The sequence below is a fragment of the Musca domestica genome, unplaced genomic scaffold (assembly GCF_030504385.1).
Source record: "Musca domestica strain aabys unplaced genomic scaffold, Musca_domestica.polishedcontigs.V.1.1 29, whole genome shotgun sequence".
Lineage (NCBI taxonomy): Eukaryota > Metazoa > Arthropoda > Insecta > Diptera > Muscidae > Musca > Musca domestica.
The window spans coordinates 2,526,127-2,543,100 of NW_026712296.1; the positions used below are offsets into that span (position 1 = coordinate 2,526,127).

General features: G+C 36.0%; 1 protein-coding gene across 3 annotated transcripts in view; it reads right to left on the reverse strand.

Moving 5' to 3' along the window:
- Positions 1–16,974, reverse strand: part of LOC101893012 (uncharacterized) — a 186,609-nt gene that overhangs the window by 99,119 nt on the left and 70,516 nt on the right. The gene's annotated exons all lie outside the window — the stretch shown is intronic.

Genomic DNA, 16,974 nt, shown 5'->3' on the forward strand with positions numbered 1-16,974 from the left:
TCTTCTGCTATAGAAGAGCATGTGGTCTTCTCCTATAGAAGACCAGGTGGTCTTCTCCTATAGATGACCAGGTGGTCTTCTCCTATAGATGACCAGGTGGTCTTCTCCTATAGATGACCAGGTGGTCTTCTCCTATAGATGACCAGGTGGTCTTCTCCTATAGATGACCAGGTGGTCTTCTCCTATAGATGACCAGGTGGTCTTCTCCTATAGATGACCAGGTGGTCTTCTCCTATAGATGACCAGGTGGTCTTCTCCTATAGATGACCAGGTGGTCTTCTCCTATAGATGACCAGGTGGTCTTCTCCTATAGATGACCAGGTGGTCTTCTCCTATAGATGACCAGGTGGTCTTCTCCTATAGATGACCAGGTGGTCTTCTCCTATAGATGACCAGGTGGTCTTCTCCTATAGATGACCAGGTGGTCTTCTCCTATAGATGACCAGGTGGTCTTCTCCTATAGATGACCAGGTGGTCTTCTCCTATAGAAGACCAGGTGGTCTTCTCCTATAGAAGACCAGGTGGTCTTCTCCTATAGATGAATAGGTGGTCTTCTCCTATAGATGAATAGGTGGTCTTCTCCTATAGATGAATAGGTGGTCTTCTCCTATAGATGACCAGGTGGTCTTCTCCTATAGATGACCAGGTGGTCTTCTCCTATAGATGACGAGGTGGTCTTCTCCTATAGATGACGAGGTGGTCTTCTCCTATAGATGACCAGGTGGTCTTCTCCTATAGATGACCAGGTGGTCTTCTCCTATAGATGACCAGGTGGTCTTCTCCTATAGATGACCAGGTGGTCTTCTCCTATAGATGACCAGGTGGTCTTCTCCTATAGAAGACCAGTAGGTCTCCTTCTATAGTATACCAACTGGTCTTCTCCCATAGAAGACAAAAATGATCTTCTCCTATAGAAGACCAAAATGGTCTTCTCCTATAGAAGACCAAAATGGTCTTCTCCTATAGAAGACCAAAATGGTCTGACCCTACGGGTGACCAAATGGTCTTCTTCTTTAGAAAACCTATAGTTTTTATAGAAGTCCGCTGCACATCATGCTCTTCCTTTTCGATCCGAATCGATTTATTTCTAAACGCTAAAACACTGTGCTGTTGCAGGTGCTCTCCACAAAAGATGTGCTTGCGGCTGACATTCACGCATGCCCATTATTTATGATCTGTATTCTGTTGCTGAACAAATGAACCAACGAACGATCGAATGAATGTGCATTTGTCATACAGATGTAAATTTTTCAGATAAGAATTTCGTAACGTATGTCACCACGACGCAGTTCGTTGAAAAATTCAAAATCATGCTGTTAATGTTTCGGACACCAACTACCCACAAAAAGTTCCACTCCTTAGTAAAATGATTGAATTGCTGAAAAATGAGAAAATACGCAAACAACGCTATTGGCTGTCATTTACGCTACTTTGGCAATGAAAATAAAACGATAACCATTAGTTGTCTGACTGCCGAACAACATTGACAAAAATCGATGATAAATTGTATTTTGATAATATTGAAAAAAATAATGAACAAAAGATGAAAAGAAGAGACCGTGCCCCTTTTTCGGTTCGACTGCACGCATCACTGACCCTCTCTTTTTGGGGGTGTAGAACCAAAATCACATAAAAGGGGACTTTTGTATATATGTGTGTGAGACTGTTTTCGTCAAGAATGGTGATCATTTGTTCTTCGGTTGTTATTGACATTAAAAAGTGTAATTTTTATGGTTGATTTCATTGATGATATCATGTGGCGGCGATGATTATTAGCGGATACATAGATGTGGTCTATTTACAAATAAACAAAAATTAATTGTTGTAATTAGTTTATTTTGAGTATTCAAATATTCAGTTCAATGCCTAGTTAAATATTGATAGAAACATAGTTGGACTTTTGGGAAAATCGCATATTTCTAATTATGACAAATCGCCGAAATTAGTGGGTGAGAAGACTGTCTTATACCAGATTCCAGAGATTTTAATATTTTTTATACTCTTATCCATACATTCAAGGATGTATTAACTTTGTCATTCCTTCCTTTGTCACTCATCGAACTAATCAGGTCAGGTCAGACTTTACAAATTTGTAATGCTCGTCCGCAGTCTCTGTATATCGTAATCACGATATTTTTTCGAACGAATTAATATTATAACGGCATCTTCTGATATTTCGTATCTGATAATTTCACCTACATTTTACAAAATAATGTTTGCAATTTGTCCCATGTGACAGTTGATTTTAGACAGTTTCCCACGAAGGTATCTCAATTTTCTGTTGTTATTATGTACCACATAATTCTATTTATGTACCTCAATTAATTGCTAGTGCATGATCCAATCCCCCCTTCCCCCTTCATTTCCAACGAAAACCAGTTAGGAATACGACTATATGATACCCTACACCATCATGCATATTTAGTAGAGCTCCCGTAATAAAAAAAAATATTTGAAGTAGATCATACCACATATCAACACATGGCTTTAGAGTAGTTATAGTTTGGTTTCGGCGGAAACTAATACATGGTAGGCATATTCATTCCGAATCGATTTTCACTGAATTTGACGGAGACATTATAAAATAACATTGCTATAGAGTGTAGAATATCACTTCGAGAAGGACTATATTAAAAAAAAATAATATATCGGAGCCGAGTTCCACAAAATATAAATGTACATCTCGAAATTCACTCAATTTGGGCTGATATAAGCCATTATTTCCACAATAAACCTGATATCACATTAATGTGAGCTATATATAAATCTCAGCCGAGGAACTGAAACACCAAATCGGATGAAACATATATATGAGAGCTATAGCTATATCTGAACCGATTTTATCCAAATTTGATGTTCTTGCTTCTAGACAGAATTCGGTCTGATTGGCCAAAATTAAAGTTATTTGCACTGATATTGACCATTTGGTCAGTTGAAGATATATGTGGGAGCTATATACAAAACTGAACTGATATTGATACAATTTGGCAGATATATTTCTGGGCTGTATCTGATATCTGGTACCAAATATCATTCTTGTGGAGTGCAACAGAAAGAAAATAGACTCAAAAGAGCTAAAGAGTTACTTCGCTTGGCCGAAAGTGGTGAACTGCCGAATTGGGTTTTCTTCGATGGGAAAACATTCCTTGTCCAGCAGTTTGTAAACAAATAAAATGATCGTGTTTACAGCCGATGGTCGCACTCCCCTCGTATTAATCGACGTGGCATCAGAATAAATGCCGAATATTATTCTGGAGGGTGTATTAGAGCCTTGGGCACGCAAACATTTCGGCCGCATACCTTGGACATTCCAATAGGACTCAACACCATCGCACTCAGCACGCGCCACCCAAGAAAGGTTACAAAATGAGGTTCCTCGCATCATTTTAAGCGCACAATGGCCACCAAAATCTCCGGATACCAATACGTTTGACTATTGTGTCTGGATTATTTTGGAAAGCAAGGTTGGCATTAACAAATACCAAAGTGCCGATCACCTCAAGCAAGCGCTTCGCTGGGAATGGGCCAAAATATCGCAGAGCAACATTCGGGCAGCGTGTGACGGTTTAATTGCTCATTTGAAGGCCATAATTCGTGTCAAAGGTGACCAATTCGAACAAATCTGAACTTATTCTAAAATATGATGATATTTCCGACATTTTTTGCTTTCCTTAAAAAAAATTTAAAATATGTTAAAAAGCAGTATGTTCGGCCGGCCTGAACTTTGAATACCCTCCACTATTTGAAACGAATTTGGAAATTTTCAAAAAATAAAATCCTTAATAAATTCTGTTAAAATTTTGTCAAATTTTTTACGGATTTGTCTAAAAATTGGAATTAGTTGGTCATAGTAGCTTCTAGCTCCGTTGGCGAAACATTGTATGTATAGGTTCACGTTTTTGTATAGCCCTATATAGCGGTACCTCCCGATATTCGGTATTTTGATGATTTTTGCCACATTTTCCCACGAATATGTCTAAAACTTGGTATTTGTGGGTCATAATTGGTTCTAATGTTTTCATTACCCTAAGGTGGAGGGTATTAAAAGTTCGGTCCGGCCGAACCTTATGTTTTTTTACTTGTTAAAAATAAAAATTCTAAAAAAGTTTGAAAATAGTGTTTGATATTCCTCAAACTTCTCATATTCTCATGTTTAAAAAAAAACAATTAATAAAGTATTACTCGGTTTTTCCGACAGATGTATACCCACTTAGCTTATGTCTGTTTGTACTTATATATTGACTTGCGTTAGGATTAGTCAAGGGTTGGCCAATATTGTACGTTTTTTTCTGACCTATATATTCCTGACCTAATAAATTCCATACTCCCATTAGACCTCATGCTAATATAAATATTTGAAAGGAATCGGATGCTCATTTTGACCCGTTGTGGGGGTGGTACCAGAAGAAATGGACCCATTTTAGCAACATATCTTGTGTTAATAAAAATATTGGGATGTGCGAAATTTGAAGATAAAAATATCTTACGTCACATTTATATGAGTTATAATAATTCCAATGTTGACCCTTTTTGGGGCAGGTGCCAGAAGGGATTGGCCGATATATATTTGACCAGATGTGTGAAATTTGAATATAATTGGACTATTATTTCACATTTTATAAGAATTATAATTATTCAAAGTGTTGGCACTAATACTGGGATTTGGATAAAATTGGATGATCTGTTAATTAAATTACGGTAAATTATTTTATGTGAAAATGTTGTGGGGGAGGTACCAGAAGGTGTGGACCTATATGGTTAATTTCCGAACTCGAACCAAGTTTGAAAATAATATTACGATGTACCAAGTTTGGATCAAATCGGATGCTCCCAGCCGGACAGACAGACGGAGGGACACATCTAGATCGATCTAGATTTGGTCGAAAGGAATCTAGGGTGAGGGTACAAAAAGACTAGTGTAAAAATGGGATTGGAAGTGGACCGACCACTTAAAAAAACATACACCATATAGAAATGTATCTGAATATCTTATTTATTCCAAATTTTGCACATTGTATTATTTAAAATGGAAAATTAAATGGAATTTATGTGACATTGAGTTCAGATGTTAAATTCTTTTAGCTTCATTATCAAGATGGATGAAAACGAAACATTTTAACTGTGTATCACTATTCAAGAACAGTGGATTGGAACTTTTAATTTCGCCTATTTTAGCCCAGACTATGTCCTTTTATACAGCCATTTGCTTCGTCGATGTAAAACGTCCTTAACGAAATACACTTCAGTTCAGTAAAAGAGAATAAGACACCAGACAAAGTGTGAACTCTTTCAATATAAAATAGCCTTTGCCGGGGGCTACCTAGTCCGCTTTTAGCCCCCTCTTGCTACGTCCCTGATACTCAGAAGCATTTCTAAAAAAGTTACTTAAAAATGGCTAAGCCTAAATTTATTCGTTCTAATCGCATTCAATCGGCTAAACTGTCAAACGATTTACATATGGAGTGTTGTGATTTGATTTGGTGTTGCAAATATTGTTGTTGTTGGTGGTGTTTTTGTTTTGTTTCTGTTTCTATTTTACATTTCCATACTCGTCGTCGTGTAAATGTTGTGAATTTGTCCTATTTCTGTCAGATCGAAAATACTTGTACTATTGATTTACAGTTACTTTTTCTATTTTTTTTTTTATTTTTTTCAAAACGTCTATCGTTTTTGCTTGAACTTCGTCTAAACAAATTGTCTGCTTGTTTTTTGGAGGGGTAGTGTTGCAATAGTTTGCCCGTCTAAAACCATTACCATGCGGCTGACAAGGTTAAATGCTAGGCTGACTGGTTGGCTGCCTCGCTGGCTACTCCATGAAGTTTTGCTAATTTGAAAATTAAAACAGTTTTTCGATTGTTTTTTTTTTTCTGTTGCTGGGAAAAACAAATCTTGTTTTGTCAAAGATTTATTGATGCGGGGTTTTGCGGTTTGTGTGTCTGACTCATTGTCGTTGGAGACCGTGTCAACAATGCAAATTTATTCGAAGGGCCCAAAATATATTGAAATGTAATGTTTAATTTAAGAAGGGGCTTATGTTTGCATTGTCTATTGTTTTGGGGAAAAAGTACATGGAATTTGTAGTTAAATGCTAAATAAATAATAGAGCGGCGAATGCCTTTGAGGGATTACAATGTTGTACAAGAAACCAACACATTTTTAGGGAACAAGTTACAAATGCAATATTTTGGGTTTGAACGTGGAGAATTTTAACAATGGTGGCGTTTTAATGTATAGAAGGTAAATACAAAGTTAACTTGTAAATTTTATTTTTTTTGAATTTGAAATCATGGTGGAGGCCTTTTCTTTTTTCAAAAAAGAGATTTTAATATAGCCCAATATATATGTATCATCGATTTAACTATAACATACCCGGTTTTTGATCGTTTTTTAACAGCGTTACCTCAGACTCGACGTACTCGTACTCATGGTACAATGATATCAAGGTAGGGCTATGATACCATATGATTTGAATTTTTTTATTTTCTTGGCTTAATATGTCATCTTTATTTGTTTATGTATGTGTTTTATTTTCAATAACAAAAAAATTGTTCAGAAAACATTCAAATTCGGATGTTTTCAAAATGTTTATTTCATCGTATGCATCGACAAAATCTAGAGTGTTTGTAGCGAAATAATCCTTTAGAGATATATAGAACCTGGTTTTAAAAAGAAGCGTTGACCTTTCATTCAGTTTTCGCGGTTTTCAATTATTTATTCAAAATAAATGCAACAAGTTGTTTGATTTTTTATTGTTTTGATATTAATTCTGACATTACAAGCCAAACAGGTATCTCTATATTTTTTCAAAATTGACCTACCTTCTCTTCATTGTACCATGCTCGTACTATTTATAGGACTATTACCGAAATAAGTCGAACGTACGAAATTTCAAAGTTTTTGTATGTTGAAAATTTAAATAAATAACACAAACGAGTAAAAAAGCAGTAAGTACAGCCGGGCCGAACTTTGAATGCAATCCACCATTTGGAACGAATTTGAAAATTTGAAAACAAAAAAACATTCGCCAAAAATTCTGTTAAAATCTTAAAAATACAGAATGTAGCCGGTATATTGGGGTCTATACGAAGACGTGTACCTGTATAGGCAACTTTTGTCATAAGTCATTACAATATTTAAATACGAAACTTGAAAAAATCCAGTGAAAAATGTAGCTAAAATCATCAAAATACGGAATATTGGGATGTACCATTATATGGAGGCTATACGAAGACGTGGGCCTGCAGTAAGTAATTTTTTGTCATAGGCTATAGTGCCCATTACGAATTCTGGGTACGAAATTTAAAACAACTCTGGTGAATAACGTCCCTTAAGTCGTCGAAATATCGAATATCGGGAGGTACCGTTGAAAAGTGCTTGGAAAGAACTTCTAGTATGAATTTTTATACCATTTGAGGACTTTCAGACAATTTTATTGAAAAATTTGGCTACAATCATCAAAATACCAAATATCGGGTGTACCGTTTTAATGGGGCTATACGATATCGTAAACTTATATAGGCAATTTTCTTCCAGAGGGTAAAGTACTCAAAAGGAACTAATTATGTGGATTTTCAGTCAATTCCGTTGAAAAATGTGACTAAAATCATCAAAATACCGAATATCGGGAGGTGCCGTTATATGGGGAACATATATAGACAATTCTCTTTCAGTAGGTAAAGTACTCATAAATTTTAATGTGTAACTTTATAGACAATGGCATTGAAAAATGTGGCTCAAATCATCAAAATACCGAATATAGGGGGGTATCGTTATATGGAGGCTATACGATATCGCGGACACCTTCGAACTTGACCTGCCTGCAGACAAAAATGTGCAAAATTTTAGCTTGCTATGCGGACTCCAAAAAAAAAAAAAAAAAAAAAAAAATACCATAGTGGGGAGGTTGAATATTTGTGTACGCTATGTCAAATCGTCAGCTCACTGTCAAACTGTAGACTCATAAATCTATTGAATATATAGAGATGGTAACCTGTTTTCAATGAAGTTAAATTTAACAAGGTTAATTACACTGTGCAAAATAATTAAGGCAAAAGCGTTTGCTTGAGGTGATCGACATTTTGGTATTTTTATAGTGCCAACCTTGCTTTCCAAAATACTTCAGACACAATAATCCAACGGATTGGTATCCGGAGATTTTGGTGGCCATTATGAGCTGGAAATGAAGCGAGGAACCTCATTTTGTAACCATTCTTGGGTGGCGCGTGCTGAGTGCGATGGTGCTGAGTCCTGTTGGAATGTCCAAGGTCTGCGGCCAAAATGTTTGCGTGCTCAAGGCTTCAATACACCCTTCAGAATATTTTCGCGATAATATCGGCATTTATTCTGATGCCACGGTCGATTAATACGAGCAGAGAGGGAGCCATCGGCTGTTATGGCGACCCACACCATCACCATGGCCGGCGCTTGAGTTCTGGTGGCCAACCGAAGGTGCACATTTTCAGCTGACCTCTTTGGCAATTAAACACGATTATTTTATTTATTTACAAACTGCTGGACAACGAATGTTTTCTCATCGGAGAAAACCAAATTCGGCAGTTCACCACTTGCGGTTAAGCAAGTCTATTTTCTTTCAGTTGCGGTGTAAGCTCTTGCACTTTTTGGAATTTCAATGGCTTTACCCCGAGCTCATTTTTCAATATTTACCGAATGGAATATTGCGATATGTTCAGTTTACGAGCCATTTTTGGCCACTGCGACGCGGATTTCGATCAAGTCGCTTCTTTACTTTTCGAACCATTTCTGCTGCTGTTGCTGTTATCTCCCGTCCATTTCCTTGACGTCGGGCTATGCTACCAGTATCATGGTAACGAGCGATGGTACGAGATACAAAAGATTTATTCACATTTAAATGCTGGAGTGCTCTAACGATAGTCACTTGAATGAAGAAATCACGCTTGAATTCCATCACGGATAACTTTTTTTGTGGAAAATTCTCACCAAAATGCTTTTGTACAATTGTAAATAATATAATGAGCTGTTACTGGAATAATTTTAATAGCTGTCGGACGAGTGGCTTAGAAATGACAGCAGTCTGAATTTGGTTGTAGTTTTTTCATCTCATTTTCTTTCTTATTGATAATTTTTTGCAACAGTGGTTTCTTCTTACTGAATAAATTTTCCGAAGGATAGGTCAAAATATTAAAGCTGTATATAATTTGCCCTATAAAAAGTTTGGCCGGGGAATTCAAAACCCGTTTTGGGATTCTGATCTATTAACAGAATACTATCATCTTCACTTGGTATGTTAACGAAATTGGATAAATGTCTTTCTTCATCTGAATACCATTGTCCTAGGTACCAGAAGGAATGAACTAGTAAATCTTGTGTTAGTAGAAGTATTGGGATGTGCAAAATTTCAATTTCAAATCCAAAATGTTCATAATTTGTGTGGGGAGGTACAACAAAAAGCGAGCCGATATTATGTTGGTAAAAATATTGAAATTTAAAGAGAATCGGGAGCTTATTTCGAGTTTTATGAGCTTCATGGTTATTTTAAAAACTTTAACCCTTTGTGTGGTGGTACCAGAAGGATTGGTCCGATATATTCAATCTTCACACCAGATCTTTTGTTGTTAGAAATATTGACATGTGATGAATTTAAAATGAATCAAATGTTCATATCACTTCTTATGAGCATCATGGTTGTTCAAAATGTTGACCCTTTGGGGTGGACGATTTGCCACATTTGAACTAAATCAGATGATCATTTCTCTTTCTATGAAGTAAAATATTTTCTTTGAAAATTGTGACCTTTTGTGGGGGAGGTACCACAAGGAGTGGACCGATATTGCCCATCTCCAAACTCGATCTTAGTTTGGCAATAATATTACGATGTACCAACTTTGAATGAAATCGGATACACCCTTCGAGAGTTATTGTGCGCATCAGCCAGGAAGACGGACGTCCATCCGTCCTCCCTCCTAGATCGACTTCAAATGTTCTGAAATGGATCTGGTCCAAAGAGACCTTGGATCTAAAAGCGTTATTTCGATGATGCACGTTGTGGCCGTAGCGTGTAGAATTGTATTTGTGGTACTTTTGCTTCTACCTTCCGATTATTCGTCCATGCAAATTGCGCTATAGTAAGTACTTTCTTAATTTTAAACGGTTCTCCCTTTTGTGGTGTGGTTCAACCCTTTTTCTGCATTGAAACTTCATTCAACATTAAATTAAAAACCTAAACGAACTCTTCCATTAAAACCATTTACATTGCAACTTATTTATTTGTTGTTATTGCTTTAACAGTCAGACCCAAATAGAGTTGAGTGTATGGGCACGTACCATCCACACAATTATTGGTTAGAATTGAAATGCACGAATCACAGAATTAAAGGGCAGTGAGTGATGGCACTTAAATAGAGTTTTCAAGTGACCGGAAATCAAACATTACAGGCTATTTCGAACACAACACAATACAACAATGTTCAATCAAAGCATGCTTAACACTATTTGACGGGGTAGGTATGCATGCAAATGGAAGAGGGTTTGCAGAAAGGCATTGGATATTTATCTGGAATTTGCGGAGTACTTAAATATTTTAGTGCTGATTATTACACATTCACAGAAATGTTGAATATTTTCTGAAATATGACGCAAAGAATGTTGAGAATCGTTTGCCTTATCTACTCCACATAAATTATGGCCATTATCCCGACATCATCTATTCATGGTCATGTCACAAATATGTTGGTATTCAAATTCATGTGAGAGTCTTTTTCTAAGATATTGCACGGCAGAATGTTACTCCTAGAAACATAGACGCTGATTCATCAACAGAGGCCGGTCGATACATTTATTTCGTGGTTGTGACAAAACTCCTGTTGACAATAATTTCAATAAAATTGACACTGACTCCAGTTGGCGCAAATGGAGTTGGAATTTATTACGTTCAGCGGAAAGTGACTAATAATGGCGCACGCTGAATCAGAATTCAATTTTCAGAGTCAAAACGCCTATTATTATTTCTATGGGGAATTTGATATTGAACAAGTTAGAACTATGAAAAAAGGAGGTCAAAATATTGATAAATTTTGCACGTGGGGTCAGTTTTGGTCCGTAGGTCTGTGATAAGGCAGAGCTTTGGAAATTCGAAAGATGTGTACCAAAATGTAGTAAAAATTTAAAAATAAAAATTTAAAAATAAAATAAACCGGAATGAGCTATAATTTTGAAATTTGCAACGAAAGGGATGGAGGTAAAATTCTGAAATTTTATATTTAGATTACTTATGGTATATAGTGTTTGAGATTTGGGGGTGATTTGAAAATGTGTCTTATATTTGTACGAAAAGTACTAAATGGTACTTAACTTGATTTTGTGTGGAGGAATAGGGCTGGAATCCTCAAATTTGATAGAACTATCACTGTCAGTGTCTGTGGTTAAGGTATGGAAGTGGTTTGGGAAATGTGTACTATAATTGTACGAAATGTAATAAGTGACGCTAAATTGGGTATTGGGTGATTGGATTGACCTGGAATCTCGAAATTTGATATTGAGGTCTCTGTTGGTATCTGGGATTGATATATGGACGTTGGTTTGTAAATTTGTAATATAATAGTACCAAAAGTACTAAATGGCATTATATTTGGTATTGGGTGAAGGGATAGGTCTGAAATCTTCAAATTTAATGCAAATGTCACTGTCGGTGTCTGTAGTTGAGTTATGGAGGTAGTTTTGGAATCTGAATATGAGGATTGTTTTTGAAATGTGTGCTCTAATTGTACGAAAGTTACAAAATAGTAATTAATTTTTGTTATAGGGTGTTGGGATCGAGATAGAATTCTGAAATATGTTGGTTTCTAAGGTTTTCATATGGAGACGTTTAAATAGTTTTGGACTGAAACATTGGATGTTGGTCCATTGTGCAAATAAAGGAGGGTGCCGTTTATTTGGGCTATATGAAGACGTGGACCTGTATAGACAATTTTCTGTCATAGGCTGTAGTATCTACTACGAACTTCAAATACCAAATTTGAAACAATTCCGGTGAATAATTTCGCTAAAATCTTTAAAATACCTAATATAGGGAGGTACTGTTATATGGAGGTTATAAGAAGACGTGGACTTGTATAGACAATTTTCTGTAATAGCTTCTAGTATGCATTACAAACTTCAAATACCAAATTTGAAACAATTCCGGTAAATAATGTCTTTAGAATCATTAAATGCAGAATATTGGGAGGTATCTTTATATGAGCGCTATACGAAAACGTGGACCGACATGACCCATTTACGAACTTAATCAGCCTACTGGCAAAATACATATGTGTGCACCATTTTAGCCTTCTATCTCAATTCGTTCGAAAGATAGCGTGATCGCAGCAGACAGACAGACAGACATCGCTGGGTCTGACATGAGTATTTCGAGGAGTTACAAACGGAATGACAAAGTTAATGTAACCTCCATAGAATAGTTGGGTATAAAAAGCCTAATACCAATTGTTGGAACGAATCTAACATTTTAATTTTTTTTGAAAAAATATCTAAAAAGCATGCCTTATAAAAAACAAAAGAGAAAAGGCAAAAGTCTTGCGGGGCCGACCTAAACCACTAAGCATATTTAGTAGATCTCCCGTAACAAAAGAATTTATTTGAAGTAGAACATAGCACCTATCAACATTTGGCTTCAGAGCAGCTATAGTTTGGTTTTAGAGGGAGGGAGGCATATCCAATTCAGAATCGATTTTCACGAAATTTGACAGAGACCTTTTAATCTTTTACACCGAACAACATTGCTGTAAAGTGCATAATATTAGGATTATATTAAAAATATATATATCGGAGCCGAGTTCCACCAAATGGAAACGTAAGTCCCGAAATTCACTTCATTTTGGGCTGATATTAACTATTATTATCACAATAAACCTGAAATTGGATTAAGGATATATATGAGAGCTATATCCACATCTTAGCCGATCTCGATAAAATTTGGCAAAGGTTTTCCGAGCTCTGTAAGATATCTGGTACCAAATATCGTTCTCATATTACGAATGTGAGGGACTTAAACACCAAATCGGATAAAACATATATGTGGGAGCTATAGCTATATCGGAACCGATTTTCACCAATTTGATGTTCTTCTAGATTGAATTCGGTCGGATATGCCATTTGGACTGATATTGGCCATTTGGTACTATTAACCCCTAATCGGTTGAAGATATCCAAATCTGACCCGACTATCACCAATTTCAATACGGTTCGTACTTGGGTCAAACAAATGATTTGTGCAAAATGTCATCTGGATCGGGCACTAAAATACATGTAAAGACTGACGGACGACGATTCAGAATGTGATTCTATGCAGATCATCAAACGGAACTATGGGTCTATCTCGTTTCCTTTTGCATGTTACAAACAAATGCACAAAGACACAATACCCTGACCACCTTGTGGTGTATGGTATAAAAATTTATGTTTTTGTTGGTCTCAAATAAGTAGATATTCTTTAGCTACCACCATGATATCCACTTACTGGTCGAATTTTTTCTGGTTATGGAATATCTACTACTAATTGTTTAAAGAAGGTAGCTTGGTAACTACTTATTCATAAAAATTGAAAATGGGGACCCTCTAAGACCTTACCTGAAGGACATGGCTGATTCGGAAAAAAAATTTACACTATTCAAACATATGAGTATATTTTGAAGTGCCCGGAATTTCATTCATCTTATGGCGGAGAGTATAAAAATATTAATTTTGTAATCACTGTATTGTCATATTTGTCGTTTATTCCTCCACCCAATATAGAGTTATAGGAATAACAACAACATTCTAATTACAACTGAACAATGAACGCTACATCCACATATACATATGTATATTTATAGCATTTGCATTAGTTTGATATTCATTGGACTTTATTATTTTTTTTTGTTTGTCTTTAATTTCTATGCATCCACATTTGGAAGGCGATAAAAAAAAAACTTTTTTGTTTTTGTAGAAGGAAAATACATAACTTTTCAGTGGCTCGGACTGAGCAAATGCCTGATCGGAGGTGAGAAGATATTTTGCAAAAAAAAAGAACACATATTTGATGTGGTGGCAGTCATTTTTCAAAAGACATATCACACAAACATAAAGTGTCCCGCATTTTATTGCACTTCAATCAGATGCATTTTCATTGGGCTGGCTGTTCTGGTTTGCAGGCAGGCAGGCTGTTTCTATGAATCATCCAAAACGATGAAGTGAATATGGTATTTTAGACTCGTTTGAGAGCAATGTCTCTATTTGGTCTGAAATGCCTAGGTATTTGCGTTTAAATTTATTACGAATCGTTGGAAATTTTTTATCTTAGGATGTGTCTATCAACATGGATGATTGCTATGTGAGAATAACATAATATCGTAAAGAAATTAATTCTTATTTATGAGTCTGAGAAGGATAATAAATGTGTAGAATAATAATAATAATAATCATTTCTGAAGAAGATTTATATGGGAACTGTATTTAAAATTCATAATAATGTAAATTCGCATTATGGTTTTTAATAGGTTAATGCAAAAACACTCATCACAAATCGTCTTCCAACCCAATATTTTGAGAAGAGCCCATCCCTCGAAATAAGACGTTAATTCTGGGCACTGAAAGTTAAATAAACGTAATCCGATTATTGATTAGCCTTTGTTTTTTGAATTTTTGTACAAAAACACTATGCGTTGGGGGTATTTTAAGTTTGATTGGGTCAAAAATTATGTAACACCTCGAAATATTGCTTTCCGACATATGAAACTACATATGGATCTTCCTATCCCGCCGAGCTGAGTCGGTCTAACTGTGTATGTCTGTCCGTCCGTCTGTCCACCTGTCCATGTTAATTTGTAATCAAGCTACAGGTCGCCTTTATCCTCACGAAATGGAGGTGGGGATTGAATAGAATTCTATTGTTTTTGAAGATGATCGCAAAATATTTAGGGGTTGAAATGGACCAAAAACAAAAAAATTGCCTTAATTTAATGTTGCTCTACAGGCTACAATTATAAACCAGTACTTAGGGATTAAAATAAACTATAACTTTTATGTCAAAAAGTACGATAATTTCGACATTTTGGTATTTTTTAGTGCCAACTTTGCCTTCCAAAATACTCCAGACACAATAGCCCAACGGATTGGTATCCGGAGATTTTGGTGGCCATTGTGCGCTGGAAATGAAGCGAGGAACCTCATTTTGTAACCATTCTTGGGTGGCGCGTGCTGAGTCCTGTTGGAATGTCCAAGGTCTGTGGACAAAATGTTTGCGTGCCCAAGGCTTTAATACACTCTCCAGAATATTTTCGCGATAATATTCAGCATTTATTCTGATGCCACGGACGATTAATACGAGCGGAGAGCGAAAATCGGCTGTTATGGCGGCCCACACCATCACCATGGCCGGCGCTTGAGTTGTGGTGGCCAACCGAAGGTGCACATTTTCAGCTCACCTAAATACGATCATTTTGTTTGTTTACAAACTCTTACAACGAATGTTTTCTCATCGGAGAAAACCAAATTCGGCAATTCACCACTTTGGGCCAAGCAAAGCAACTGTTTAACTCTTTTGAGTCTATTTTCTTTCTGTTGCGGTTTAAGTTCTTGCACTTTTTGGAATTTCAATGGCATTACCCCGAGCTCATTTTTCAATATTTGTCGAATGGAATATTGCGATATGTTCAGCTCACGAGCCATTTTTCATTGTCGAAAAAGTCGCAGCCTGAAGTTGTTGCAGTTTTTTCACCTCGCCTGTAGATTTAAAAGAAATATATCTTATTTATTCTACTTATAAGTAAAGAACCGCTGGTTTCTTTCACAATTTTCACAATTCCCATCAATTCCGAATGGTCTCTTGCCAGAAAAGGATAAAATTAAAGAAAATCGCGTAAAAATATGCCAATAAAAAAGTACATATTTAAATCTCAATATTTTTATCAACACAAGATGTTATAAAAATGACAGTGTTCACGATATTGAAAAACCAAACGCTCAAAGAAAGCGAAATAAGCACCGAATTTTCTTCAAATTTCACACACACAAACCTTTTTGCAAACACAAGATCTATTGTGAAGATGATTTATATCTGCGAACCCCTTCTGGTACCTCGCCCACAAAGGGTTACAATTTTCAATACCTTCATCTGTCATAACTGTTTGATTTTCTTGTAATTTTGCCCATACCATTATTTTTATCTGTATTAGATGAAGTGTGAAAAGGGAATACTTCTAGCACCTCATAAAAGGTGAAGGAAGCGGTCGATATGGTCCAAACCTGATACGTCGCAATATTTTTATCATATTTATTTAAATCCGATATGAAACTGAAAATATTTGCCCATTCTGCCGGAACCTGCTCCATATAGGGTCAACAATTTGAATAATTATAACAGAAGTCAAAATTAATTTAAATAATTGAAAATTTGCTGTGGGTATACATACATCTGTCGGCAAAACCGACTAATACTATTTAACATGTTTATAATGCATTTAATATTTCGTCTCAGAACTTGATATATCTGCAAGAAACCCCAGCTGCCTGTTAAATTCCATGTGAAGTAAACAAAAATAATGAACAGAAATGTGTATTTGACATGAAATATTTCTTAAACACACTCTTCGCCAACAAAATCGCAACAATTATTATTGATGTGAGTGCCGCAGAAATCTCTGGGAAAAATCAAGCTCAACAAGAAACAGTGTATGTTTATGCCTAATTGAAGTCTTGGTATATCCAATAGATCTTCGGCTATGTTTCGATACCAATAGTTGCGATTTGGCGAGAACGTCGTCTTGTGTTAATTAAAAAGAAGAAGAGAAACAACTACAAATTGAGTAAATGGCAAACGCAGCAGCACATTCGGAAAATACACACGAGAAAACATGAAAAACAAACATCGGCCACCGAAATGTAAACACTAAACCACATATTTAGAATAACACCAAAGTTGTGGCGGATGCCATGGGAGAATGACGAACAGAAGGAGGTGTA